Here is a 14,461-nt window from a genome sequence, read left to right as displayed (position 1 = left end):
GGGTTTATTCCTTGGCTAATCTGGGCATTTCTCCCTTATGGGGGTTTCTCCTCATTATCTGGGTAGCCAACATGTTGATGCAGGTCCTGATTTGGGTTATGGGGGTGGAGTCTCCCTTACGTATCAAAACGCCTCCTCCCAAGATTGATGGTTATTTATTTTATTTCATTACGGGACGTGGGTTAGGTATTTATTGCCCATTCCTCGTTGCCCTTCAGAAAGTGCTGATGAGTTGCTGCAGCCCCTGAGGTGTAGGTACACTGTGCTGTTATAGAGGGAATTCCAGGATTTTGACCAAACGACAGTGAAGGGGTGAAGGAACGACGATATATTTCCAGGTTGGGGTGGTGAGTGACTTGGAGGGGAACTTCCAGGTGGTGGTGTTCCCAGGCATCTGCTGCTCTTGACCTTCTGGATGGTAGTGGTCATGGGTTTGGAAGGTGCTGTGTCGAAGGTGAGTGACTGCAGTGCATCTTGTAGATGGCCAGACTAGGTAAGATGACAGATTTCCTTCCCTAAAGGGCATTAGTGAACCAGATGTTTTTTTTTATAACAATTGACAATGGTTTCATGGTCATCATGAAGACTTTTAATTCCAGATATTTTTTGAGTTTAAATTCCATCATCTGCCGTGGTGGGATTTGAACCCGGGTCCCCAGATCAGTATGCTGGATCTCTGGATTACTAGTCTAGCGACAATACCACTATGCCACCGTGGTATAGTTCATTACCCTGATCCCGTCTTCCCCCCATTTCCCTTGAGTCCATTAGTCCCAAGAGCCAAATCTAATTCATTTATGAAATTACACAACGTTTTGGCCTCAACTACTTTCTGTGAGAGTGAATTTCACAGACACACCACTGTCTGGATGAAGAACTTTCTCCTCACCACAGTCCGAAAAGATTTACTCCTTATCCTCAAACTATGAACCCTAGTTTTGGACTCCCCCCCCCCCCCCCCCCCCCCGCCCCCCGCATTGGGAACATTCTTTCTGAATGTTCCCTGTCTAATCATAGAATCAGATAGAATTTACAGTGCAGAGGGAGGACATTTGGCCCATCAAGTCTGCACCAGCCCTTGGAAAGAGCTCCCTCCTTAAGCCCACACCACCCCCTCTCCCAGTAACCCTGTAACCCCACCTAACCTTAAGGGCAATTTGGCATGACCAATCCACCTAACCTGCACATCTTTGCATTGTGGAAGGAAACTGGAGCAACAGTGCCAACCACTGAGCTACCGTGCCGCCCACAATCCTGTTAGAATTTATAGAATCACTGTTGTAAACTCCGATGAATATAATTCTAACTGACTTAGTCTCATCTCATATGACAGTCCTGCCATAAGACAGGAGCAGAATTAGGCCATTCGGCCCATTGAGTCTGCTCCGCCATTCAATTATGGTTGATACTTTCTCATTCCCATTGTCCTGCCTTCTCCCCATAACCCCTGACCCCCCATCCCAGGAATCAGCCTGGTAAACCTTAATGCCATTCCCTCCACAGCAAGAATATCCTTCCTCAGGTATGGGTATTCCTTCTGGGCGGCACGGTAGCACAATGGTTAGCACTGTTGCTTCACAGCGCCAGGGGTCCCGGTTTAATTCCCGGCTTGGGTCACTGTCTGTGCGGAGTCTGCGCGTTCTCCCCGTGTCTGCGTGGGTTTCCTCCGGGTGCTCCGGTTTCCTTCCACATGTCCCGAAAGACGTGCTTGTCAGGTGAATTGGACATTCTGAATTCTCCCTCTGCGTACCCAAACAGGCACTGGAATGTAGTGCCTAGGGGATTTTCACAGTAACATCATTGCAATGTTAATGTAAGCCTACTTGTGAGAATAAGGATTATTATTACAAAGGACGCCAAACTGCACACAATACTTCAGATGTGGCCATAATTTGGCCGTAATACTCCAGGTGTGGCCAGGTTCTGGTCCTTTTTATCCTGAGACCCTCTACTGGTAGATTTCCTTTTGTAACCAGTCTCGGTTAGTTTGTTGTGAGGCGCTGACTGCACTTACTTTAATCAAACCTATTGTATGAACATTTGTTGATTCTCTCTTTATAAACATGTGGAATAATGATCGTTCTGTACAGTGCCTGAGTTTGGGGTTTTGTTGTGTCTTGTGGTATATGTAAACTATCCTTTTAGAACTGATGTTTACGCAAAAATAATTTTCTGCTATTTTTTATTTCTGCTATTGTGGAGTTTAAAAATCCATGACTGGCTTCTGCGAGGATACATACAGGTCTGATATCGGAGAGGGGGTGTTACAATGTTTTATTGGTGCCTCTGGTGTGTGGCTGGAACTGAGGGAGACATGTTCTGGCATGCGCCCCGAACATGGTGTGATGATCTTATCCTGAATTCTCATTGCGAGCAATCGCCGCATGGCAAGGTGTGCATTATTTTGCTATGTTTTCATCACCTCAGCCTCCTCTTTCTTGTTCTCTGGCAATGTATATGGAACTGCCAAATAGTGTTTAATGATTGTACTGGGTTAACTGTATTGCTGTTCTTCTGTCCCCCTCTGTATCTATGTAAGTTGAAGCATTTTTGCTGTGCTGTACCATTCTTATGGTTTTGTTGCATTATTTGTTATAATGGGAAAACATCAATAAAAATACTTTAAAAAAAAAATTTCCCCACACCAATCTCTGCACACCATTCAATTCTGTCTTCATATTTGTCCCATGCCAATTTCTTGTGGCTCAGGTAGTAATTCAGAGACGATTCCCTTTAAAGTTCTGCTATTTAATTTAGTCCCTAGCTGCTCATACTCCTATAACAGAACTTCTTTTGTAATCCTACCTATGCCATTGGAACCCACATAACCAAGATAATTGGCTCATAGCCCCCTCACTCCAAGTTCCTCTCCAGCCCTGAGATGATAGGTAACTGTTTTGAATTAATTGGCAGATAACAGGCAGTTCCTAGTGAACTATGCTTTTTAACTAACTTACAATTTCAAAGTTCTGAGCCAAAACCTAGCTGTTAATCTAAATCAGAGCTCGAGAAGAAACCTCCCAGAGTAACCCACTTGCACCAATCCCCAAGGTTAGCACTCGTACCTTGAAGCCCCCTATCCTCAGCTCACTCTGTGCTCTCAGAGGAAGGAGAACCTCCCACTACTTCAAACTGGCAGCACAATCATAGACAGCTAGATCCATCATTGGGCAGTTGAATTCATTGAGACAGGACTATCAATACTCAGGTGGGTCGTGAAAAATGATGCAACCGTTTCCTCCATTGCTTTCATATCCTGCTCTGGATGTTTTCTGTAACAAAGATACTTCCTATGTGGAAAAATGATTACCCCCTCCCAGAGAGATAGGCTAGATACAAAGCAGGGGAAGGAATGGGGGAAGCATAATTCCACTCCCATCAGATTTGATGATCCCTGTGGATGTCAATCCAGTACTCAAGGGACTGGGACAGTCGTTTTTGCTTGCCAAGGCTATCTGGAGTGGGACTCAAACTCATAACTTTGAGTGTGAGGCAGGAATACTACCACTTAATGAAAAATCACCACTCAGGTGCTATATCACAGTACAATACCCATTTAAAATCTCAGAATGGAATTGTGAAAGTGCAAGTTGCCATAATCACCTAGGACCATAGGCTGTTCTCCCTTTTTTGAGAGAGAGTTGACTGGTGATGATTTAATCTGAGGGACACCGCACCTCAGGTGAGGGGCAAAGTTTGAGAAGGTGGGGCCTCCATGGATAATCTTAGCCAGCACGGGAATTAAATCCATGCTTCTGGCATCATGAACCAGCCGTCCACCTAACGGAGCTAATGGAAGAGGTTTTCTTTTGAGGGATTTTGGAGGTAAAGGCATTTTGGGAGGATGACAAAGAGCGGGTTCATGCTGTTTGTAAAGACAATGTGGAGCAAAGGGTAGAAAACAAGGGGCTGGTTTAGCACACTGGGCTAAATCGCTGGCTTTTAAAGCAGACCAAGCAGGCCAGCAGCACGGTTCGATTCCCGTTCCAACCTCCCCGGACAGGCGCCGGAATGTGGCGACTAGGGGCTTTTCACAGTAACTTCATTGAAGCCTACTCGTGACAATAAGTGATTTTCATTTTCATTTCATTTCATTTAAACCTTCAATCAAGCGAGAGGCATGGGAAGGAATGTACTGAAAAAAACAATGAGGTCAAATGGGATAAGGTTGTGGAAGCATTTCAAGGTGACGACAAGGATCCTGAAATTATTCCAGACGCAGGGTTATGTGTGTGAGGACACAAGAAATGGTATTCTGAATGAGATACAGTTTGAGGCCTGGAAACTGGGGGAGGTCAATCAGGAGAGTAACTGAGGTGTGACGTAACAAAGTCCAAGGGTTTTGCCCTGTCACGGCAAGAATCTCCCACTGTTTAAACTTGGGAGCATACAAATAGACAGCTGGATCTACCATTGTGTGGTACAATGTTTGACAGTTAAATCCTGTGGAATTTCAGTGGTAATGAGGGGGGATTTGTAGAAATCATCAAAATGTATGACACGGAGGGAGGCCATTTAGCCCACCATGTCCATGACAGCCGACAGAGACATTCAGCTGAATCCCATCATTTGGCTCTTGGCCTAGTCAGGCACTTCAAGCACATATGCAAGTACTTCTCAATGTTTTGAGGCTTATCAAGTACTTCTCAATGTTTTGAGGCTTTTTTCCTCTCCCACTCTTTCAGACAGTCTTCCCTATCCCTATCACCTGCTGAGTGAAAATATTCACCCCAAATTTTCCGAAATCTCCTCCCTCTTACTTTAAACCTGGTTACGGAATTCTCCAAACAAGGAGTGTCGGGCCTTGTTATCCACTCTCTCAAGACCCATCGTAATTTTAAAAATTTCAATCAATCACCCCATAGTTTCTCTGTTGTTTCATGAGCAGCTTACCATGTGGGACCCGATGAAAAGCTTTGCCAAAATCCATGGAGACAACATCAAATGACTACTCTCAATAGGCGTCCTTATCTGCTCAAAAAATGTAATCATGGGCAGTTAGGGGTGGGAGCTGGCACAGAAGTGCAGATGAATGGTTTCAGCAATGGGCACGATGCAGGTAAAGAATTCGGCTCAAAAAGAAGATTGTTCAATTTCCACACCACCAGAGTTAGTCTGACGTTGGCATTTGGGCACCTTGATAGAGTCACATAGGAGCTGATTAGAGCCAAAAAGGGATGCTTTCAGTATTACTAAAATTATGTTGGAAAGAAGGTTTACATTTCCAACACTTAGTGCCAGATATTTTGAAAGGAACACAAGCTGGGAAATCTTTAGACTGCACAGGGAGTGGATATTTTACAAACTACCTCTGTCAAGAATCTGTGTGGAAAAGTGAAACTGGATGATACAGTACAAGAGACTTTTATGTTTTGTGATGATGAGAATTTAATTTTACATTGTGAAACCAAAGGCCAAGATTGAACACAGCAGAAGAGAAGAAATAGTGGTTAGCTGACATTGTGGTTTTTAAAAAGCTGTAAATTCGAGGGCTGGGCAGCAGTGGTGGCTCAGTGGTTAGCACTGCTATATCACAGCATCAAGGACCCAGGTTTGATTCCGGCCTGGGGTCTCTCTGTGCGGAGTTCTCCCTGTGTCTATGTGGATTTTCACAGGGTGATCCGATTTCCTCTCGCAGTCCAAAGACAAAGGTGGAGTGGCCATGCTAAATTTCCCCTTAGTTTGCCTGTGTGTGCGTGTGTGTGTCTGTGTGTGTGGTGACAGACCAGTGAGCTGTTCTAGGAATAATTAGCTACAGGTACAGACGAAGATCTGACCTATGCACCGTCAGGCTGCAGAAAGGTTGAGAGAGGGAGAAATTCGAGGACTCATGGTGATGAACAAATGGGGAAGAATGGGGCACATTAAGCAAGAAGAAGATGATTTCAGTAGTGAGGATGTGCAATAATCACAGAAACATTATAGAATCATAGAATTTACAGTGCAGAAGGAGGCCATTCGGCCCATTGAGTCTGCACCGGCCCTTGGAAAGGACACCCTACCCAAGCCCACACATCCACCCTATCCCCATAACCCAATAACCCAACCCATTACAGTACAAAAGGAGGCCATTCGGCCTCTTGTGTCAGCGCCGGTTCTCACCGCCTAATGCCATTGCCCCGCATTCTCCCTGTAGCACTGCACATTCTTCCTTTTCAGATAACAGTCTAATTCCCTTTTGAATGCCTCGATAAGGATGAAGACTGCGTGGTATGCTATATTTGGAACTGAAGAGGAGCAGTTACAGTGACTGTTCTGTTTGCCCGGTGCTCCTCATTCAGTGCTGTGCTGTTGTCGTGCCAGATGCCATCCACTAGATGTATTCAATGAGCTACAGAAATACACGAGCTCCATCTAGTGGCAAAGACTTGGGAAAAATGCTGAGGTGGTGTGGAGTCAAACTGCACACAGCAGCTCAGGTGACTGAACTTTGGCTGTGATTCCCAATATTTCCATATATTTGAATTCTGACTAGTTGGGCTGGCTCATTTCAAGTTTCAATCGACAGGGGTATGGGCAGATTTTCTCTTTTGGCTTTGTGTAGTGAAATGTATTTTTTATTCAGTAGCTTTACGATGTCACTAGGTAAGCCATGGAAATCATCCCCCATGGAGAGGGTACTTATTCAGCAAACACCACAGGAGGTAAAAAAAACCAGTCGAGATCTGGGGTTTGAACTGCAAAACAAAGATGGATCTGGTCGCTTTCCTTTCATTCTTCTTTCACATTTTTAGCTTTGCTACTCCTTTGGTGGTGGGGGGATGAGGGGAGTGATGATTGGTGGAAAGTCAGCTGATCTGTGCCTATTCAGTGAAGGAGGGCCTCACATTAATGTGTCAAAACTGAATGATACAATTCCTTTCCCTTAGTTATCCTGCTGTCTGTGTGATATATATATATAGATAGATAGGGCAGCACGGTGGCACAGTGGTTAGCATTGCTGAGGACCCGGGTTCGAATCCCGGCCCTGGGTCACTGTCCGTGTGGAGTTTGCATATTCTCCCCGTGTCTGCGTGGGTTTCACCCCCACAACCCAAAGATGTGCAGGATAGGTAGATTGGCCACTCTAAATTGCCCCTTAATTGGAAAAGATAATTGGGTACTCTAAATTTAAAAAAAATAAAAATAAAAAAATATATATATAGATAGATAGATAAATAAATGGTTGTCTGTGTGTATATGTGACAGAGAATAATAATCATTATTAGTGTCACAAGTAGGCTTACATTAACACTGCAATGAAGTTACTGTGAAAAGCCACGGGTCGCCACATTCCAGCGCCTGTTCGGGTACACTGAGGGAGAATTCAGAATGTCCAGTTCACCTAACAAGCACATCTATCGTGACTTGAGAGAGGAAACCGGAGCACCCGGAGGAAACCCACGCAGACACAGGGAGAACGTGCAGATTCTGCACAGACAGTGACCCAAGCCAGGAATCAAAGCCAGGGCCCTGGCACTGTGAAGCAACAGTGCTAATCACTGTGCTACGGTGCCGCCCACAAGGGGGAGTTTAGAGAGTGTTATTCCCTCACAGCAAATATGGAATGACATACACCAAATTTCTTTGTAGGGTTGACTGGGCAGGTGGACTCTTTGCTCTACAGGTTGTTCCCAGAGACCTACACCGAGGGAAACATCTGCTCTTGCTGGAGAATCGTCAACTCAGTGAAAGATGCTCTTTGGTCTGCCCGAAAATTGTTGTACTTCCAGTGTGTTATTCCTTGTCCCTGAATAAAGCTCATTTTCGTCTTTTGTTCCCTGAAGACTGTAAAATGTGCTCAGACGCCATTTTACAGTGGATTTCAGCGTTTTTTTCTTTGTAAAAAGTTAAAGTTACTTTTTCCTTGAGATTTCTAGACTGAACCCTTTCTGTTCTGGTAGTGATTGTTTGAGTTTTGCATCACTCATTCCCTGTGCAAGTTGGTCTGTGAGCATACAGTACTCTTCAAATTCCATACAGTACTTGTTAAATTTTTTCAGTATTACTTCTAATTTGGGGCTGTCTTCACCTTTCAAGTATATAAAGCAATTATATATTTCTCTAGCTTCATGTCCTGCGATGAGCAGTGCTATTTTCATTTCTTCTGAGGCTGCTTCTAAATCATTAGCTATGATATACATATCGAACATTTGTTTAAATCTTTTCCAGTCGTTACATAAATTACCGGTTGTGTTCAGCTGGGGTGAGGTTCCAACAAATATCATCAAATTAGCAAAGTCTTCCCACAGTCCGGTAGGAGTTTTCCTTGCCATTTTGGTATTTCTGTATCTGCAGCTTGTGCAATGTTATAGTAAGCGTTCTGAAGTCTCCTGGTACCCTGTGTTGTTCCTTGTCTCTGAGTTTGTTCTCTCTCCAGCACTTAACTGATGTTACATCTGAACTGCCTGTCCATTCTGCTCCCAGCTGCCATTCCTGTGAAGTCCCTTTAACTTCCTATCTGTCTCTATTTTTACCTCTCCCGTGCTCCCTCTGGTGCTTGCTCAGTTGTATTGCATCTACATTGACCACTTGTATATATACAGATCACTACATCCAGTGCAATGAGTTGGCCCTGACCAAGTGTTGCAAACTGACACATTAAAGTCCAGGGCTATATGCTGGGAGATGCACTAAAGCTGGGAGTAGCCACCGCAGAGGCGCAATGGGGGAACGGCAAATGTCTAAGATCTTTCAGTCATAATGCATCGAGGGAGGGAAGGGGAAATTGTATAGAACCTTTGTGGCTGTGTGACTTACATTGAATGTATACAATGAATATTACATGTATCACAATTGTATTGAAGCACCTCAGAATGCAACCTGATCTATGTAAGCAACTTAATTTCCATTGTGCTTACTGTAATGACAATTTTAAAATGACTGTAATGTTCTTTTGATTGTAGTGAAGTACCTCAGAGTGCAAGTTAATCTACGTCGAAAACTTGAATATCATTGCACTTTTTGTGATGGTCAGTTTGAAAAGTTTGTAATGTTCTTTCAGATATTTTACAAATAAAGTATATCTTTGCAACAAAGATCTCAGTCCCTACATGAGATGCCCTGATCAACATTTGTCCTCAATCAAAGCAGGCTATCTGCTCATTTATTTGATTGTTGTTTGTGAGCTATTATTGTGTGCAAATCAACTGCATTCCACTATTGAATACGCTGCACCTTGACTGTGCTGTGCTCTGTAGGACATCCTCAAGTTGTGGGAAGTGCAAGATAAATGCAAGTTCTTTTTAAAATTTATCCTAATGTAAGATTCGGAGTTTTAAAGTAATTTCAATCCTAGGGTAGTATTTCAAATTTCATAATTCAATTTTGAAATTATTTTTTTCTCTACAGTTCTAATAGATTGGATCCTAAAATCCGACTAAACCAAGGGAGAGTATGTGACCTTGGTTCGCAGGATAAATTGCCTTTGGCCGAATGGACCTTCCCTGGTTGTATTAATGGGCTTGAATTTTGTGTCCATTAGCAATAAAGTAGGAATCGATTGTGCATTCACTCACACAGTTTTCATTATGGAAAGCCACAAATTGATTTTTCATTTTATTCTGATTCCAGGCCTGACATGCACAGAACTTTAACCATGTGTAAATTTACCATTTATTAGACTGGCCTCAAGATGGAGCACCATTTCAGTCAAGGGTCCATCTCCTCAGATTGGCTAGAGAACATCAAATCGTACCAAGTTGCCAAGGAGTTTGTCAAAAGAGCTGAATGTTCAACATATGCAAACTAAGTCTTTACGTAAATTACTTCCACTTGTCCTGCCTTGTCAGACCTGCTAGATATAAAAGAAAACCAATGTAGAGACATGCTGATGACGAATTAAAAGACTTGTGATAGCACTAGTTATACAAAACAAATTGAATCCTCCCAGCTGGAGCATGGAGGTGTGAAGCAGCAGTATTGTATCTTTAATAATAATCTTTATTAGTGCCACAAGTAGGCTTACATTAACACTGCAATGAAGTTCCTGTGAAAATCCCCTAGTCGCCATACTCTGGCGCCTGTTCGGGTACACAGAGGGAGAATTCAGAATGTCCAATTCACCTAACAAGCACGTCTTTCGGGACTTGGGGACGAAACTGGAGCATCCGGAGGAAACCCACCCAGATAACATGCAGACTCCACACAGATAGTGACCTAAGCCGGGAATCGAGCCTGAGTCCCTGGCACTGTGAAGCAACAGTGCTAAACACTGTGCTACAGTGCCTCCCAGGGCAATGTAAAATTTGCTTTTGTGTTTCACACAAAAAGGTTTATTCTGTGAGTGTGTTCAAGGCTCTCAGTGACCTCACCACTATCTGTGCATATCTTAAATCACAGGCAGCGAGTGGACCATGAGAAGTTTCTTCAGCGCACTGGCAGCCACCTATTTCAGTTTAGATTTTGCCTTATTTTCTCATGTGATCCCGGGGCCTGAGTTTATGATGCTTCTGCTTCACACTTCAAGTTAATTTTAATTTTCAAAGAAAATATTGACCCTATGCATCCCTTTTGGACTAATATAAAACAAGATAATCTATCCTTCCGAGCTTTAGCTTGTGTGCTTTGCTGTCCTCTAGATAAGAAATATGCCTCAGGAGACTAGGGAAATGGTGGATGGATCTGTTATCAGTTGGTTTGTGAATGGGGATCTTGATGGCCACAGTATTTGTAAAACTAACTAGGTTGGACATTAGCAAATCAATAACCAGCTGTTCTGTTACTTACTGATCTTTTATATGGGTTATAGTGTAAACAACTGAACCTGCAAGCCACTGTGTAATGGAAGGGAGGGCAGGTGATTTGTGCATCATTGTGGAACGAGGAGCGCAGCAAATACAATGCGGAGGGAAACTGGGCCAAAGGGGAAAGCACTGTAGATTCTGAATACCATCAGCTGCTGCTCCCAAAGTCTATGTACTATGCACAATGCAGGGTTGTTACTTTATAAGGAAGAGCTTGGTGGATACCTGTCTTTCTCCGGATGTGACGGCAAAAGGGATTCTATTATTTTAGGAATTTGTCAACAAATATTTTGGTATCTGCTACAGCTTACACTCAAGTGCGTTAGTTGCTGCTGTACCAACACTTTCTTGGCCTTTTGGGGATGAGTTTGATAGTTTAACTTCAAATTCATTTCATCCATGATTCTTCGAGCTAGAACATTTTCACATCCCATTAGTCTAGGTTAGACCTGAGCTCAGATGCCAGATATGAAGGGGGAATGTTCGGACCTGAATTTGAATTTGATTTATTATTGTCACATGTATTAGCATACAGTGAAAAGTATTGTTTCTTGCATGCGGTACAAACAATGCATACCGTACATAGGGAAGGAAGGAGAGACTACAGAATATAATGTTACCGTCATAGCAAGGTGTAGAGAAAATATCAAATTAATACGAGGTAGGTCCATTCAAAAGTCTGATGGCAGAAGGGAAGAAGCTGTTCCTGAGTCGGTTGGTACGTGACCTCAAACTTTAGTAACTTTTTCCTGACAGAAGAAGGTGGAAGAGAATATGTCCGGGGTGCGTGGGGTCCTTAATTATGCTGGATGCCATTCTGAGGCAGTGGAAATTATAGATAGAGCCAATGGATGGAGGCTGGTTTGCGTGATGGACTGGGCTACATTCACAAACTTTTGTAGTTTCCTGCGGTCTTGGGCAGACCAGGCTCAATACCAAGGTGTGGTACAACTAGAAAGTTCTATGGTGCATCTGTAGAAGTTGGTGAGGGTCGTAGCTGACATGCCAATGGCGGGATTCTCGCAACGGGAGTCGAAGTGCCGACGCCGGAGTAAAAACCAGAGTGTTTTACTCCAGCGTCGGTGCCCGTTCCCAAACCCCATTCTGGGGTCTCCGTGGGGCTGGCAGGGGCGTGGCGCGATTTGCGGGGGCAGGGCCTTGTTGCGGCATTGGAGACCCAGCGTAAAAGACGCGACGCCTTGGGTCCTGCGCATGCTCAGTTGGACAGGTGGCAACTAGCGCATGCGCAGTGGCCGTCCTCCCCCAGGCCGCCCCGCACAAAAATGGCACAGGGTTATAAAGTTGCCGGCGGAGGAAAGGAGGCCCGCCAACCGATGGGCCCCGATCGCGGGCCAGACACCATCGGAGCCCCCCTCCCCCGGTGAGGGAGACCCCCGCCCCCCACAGGCAGCCCCATGAGCTTTCACGCAGAGTTCCCGCTGGCAGCGACCAGGGGTGAACGGCGCCGGCGGGAGTCTGTCGTGTCTGAGCAGCTGCTCGGCCCATTTGGGCCGGAGAATTGGCCCTGCCGATTCCAGCGGCCCGCGGCCGGCGCCGCGCCAACGTGCTGGCGCAAATGGTGCCGATTCTCCGCATTTCGGAGAATCACGCGCTGGCGTCGGGGCGTCATGGCATGGTTGCTCCAATTCTCCGGCCCGGTGCAGAGCTCGGAGAATCGTCCCCCCAAATTTCCTCAGTCTTCTGAGAAAGTAGAGTCTTTGGTGGGCTTTCTTAACTATAGTGTTGGCATGGGGCGGGGGGACCAGGACAGGCTGTTGGTGATCTGCACAACTAAAAACTTGAAGCTCTCGACCCTTTCTACTTTGTTCCCATTGAAGTAGACAGGGGCATGTTCTCCACTACATTTACTGAAGTCGATGACAATCTCCTTTGTTTTGTTGACATTGTGGGAGATTATTGTCGTCCCACTAGTTCACCAGATTCTCTATCTCATTCCTGTACTCTGTCTCATCATTTTTTGAAATCCGACCCACTCTGGTGGTAACATCAGCAAATTTGAAAATCGAGTTGGAGGGGAATTTGGCCACACAGTTTTAGGTGTATAAGTAGTATAGTAGGGGACTGAGGACACAGCCATGTGGGGCACCGGTGTTGAGGATAACCTTGGAGGAGGTGTTGTTGCCTATCTTTACTGATTGTGGACTGTGGGTTAGAAAGTTCAGGATCCAGTTGCAGAGGGAGGAGCCCAGGCCAAGGCTACAGAGTTTGGTAGATGAGTTTCGTAGGAATGATGGTGTTGAAGGCTGAGCTGTAGTCGATCAATAGGAGTCTGACATAGGTGTCTTTGTTACCTAGGTATTCCAGGGTAGAGGGCAGGGCCATGGAGATGACATCTGCTGTGGAGCTGTTGCAGCGGTAAGCGAAATGTAGTGGATCAAGGCAATCCGGGAGGCTGGAGTTGATTCATGCCATGACTAACCTTTCGAAGCACTTCATGATGATGGATGTCAGAGCCACTGGACGATAGTCATGAAGGCACGCTGCTTGATATTTTTTGGTACAGGGATGATGGTCGTCTTCTTGAAGCAGATAGAGACCTCAGATTGTTGTAAACCTCTGGCACTGCCAGTGATTATTTTATCTATTTTGAGAACTGAAGTGTCAAATGAAAAATCAGAGAAGAGTTTGAGTGATTTTACGCCAGCCCATTTTCCTCAGGCTCGGAGGTCGTCTCTCCTGTCTGTTCATTGGACATGCTTGATTATCAGCAGAGTTTGGTGACACAGAAGTTAATGGGGATGCCTTCAATACAAAGGGTTTGACGTTGTTAGTCCATATTAAAAGCTGGACAACTTCCATAATGATTCTGAAATCACTTTAAATATTTTTTAAATGGGTAAAAACATCTTTGAGAGATTTCTTCCAATACACTTACACCTATTTGTTCAAAAACAACATTCTTCCAATTCTGCATACAAAGGACTCAGTAATCTGGTGGGATATGAGGTTTGCAGCATATTCCATATTTAAAAACAAACATATTATGCACATGTAGTGCTTTCAAATAATGATTGAGGTTCGTGGGTTTGATGATGTGAGTGCATAAAGCCATTAGCTTCGCTATATCTGTAAGCGATGGAACAATACATAATGGGAATCAATTGGAAGTAGCTTAAAAGTTCAGGATAACACGTAGGCAGAGCAATTACTATTCTGAGATGTCAACTCATGTCATTTGTGCAGTAAAGTAACCTTTTAAAGACACTGCTAATTGCATTGACTCACACTATTGTACTGGTGATGCTCATAACTTTTAAATGTGCGACGATGAGCAACCCATGGGAAAGCATTTAGTTCTTGCGCTGTTCCCTTTCATGAGAAAACTTAGATGAAGTTTTACTTGTATTTTGTTTACCCAGGTTCAGAATGGGAGCTTCAGAGCTTGTATGTTTAAACTGTGTGGTTAGTGGTGAACAGCAAATACATTTTTCACAAAGAAACTTATGCAGGTTGTTCTGTGCGATACATTATGGTAGCCACAAGATGGCAGCAAATCTTAAATTGAGAGACTCAGGAAGGGAAGCCAATCAATCCAAGAGCAATACCATTGTGGTTTAGTTTGCTTTGTACTGAAACATTCAGCAAAGCCTGTCTGAATAGGCTACGTTCCAGCTACTGAATCATGTGCAAATTGGCAGAACTGATTCAAATAATAACTGCCTTAACCCAGGTATGTCTATCATTTATTTACTGGGATTATGTGGCCAGCATTGTTA

The sequence above is a fragment of the Scyliorhinus canicula genome, chromosome 1 (assembly GCF_902713615.1).
Source record: "Scyliorhinus canicula chromosome 1, sScyCan1.1, whole genome shotgun sequence".
NCBI classification, from domain to species: Eukaryota; Metazoa; Chordata; class Chondrichthyes; order Carcharhiniformes; family Scyliorhinidae; genus Scyliorhinus; species Scyliorhinus canicula.
This window is presented reverse-complemented; position numbering follows the sequence as displayed.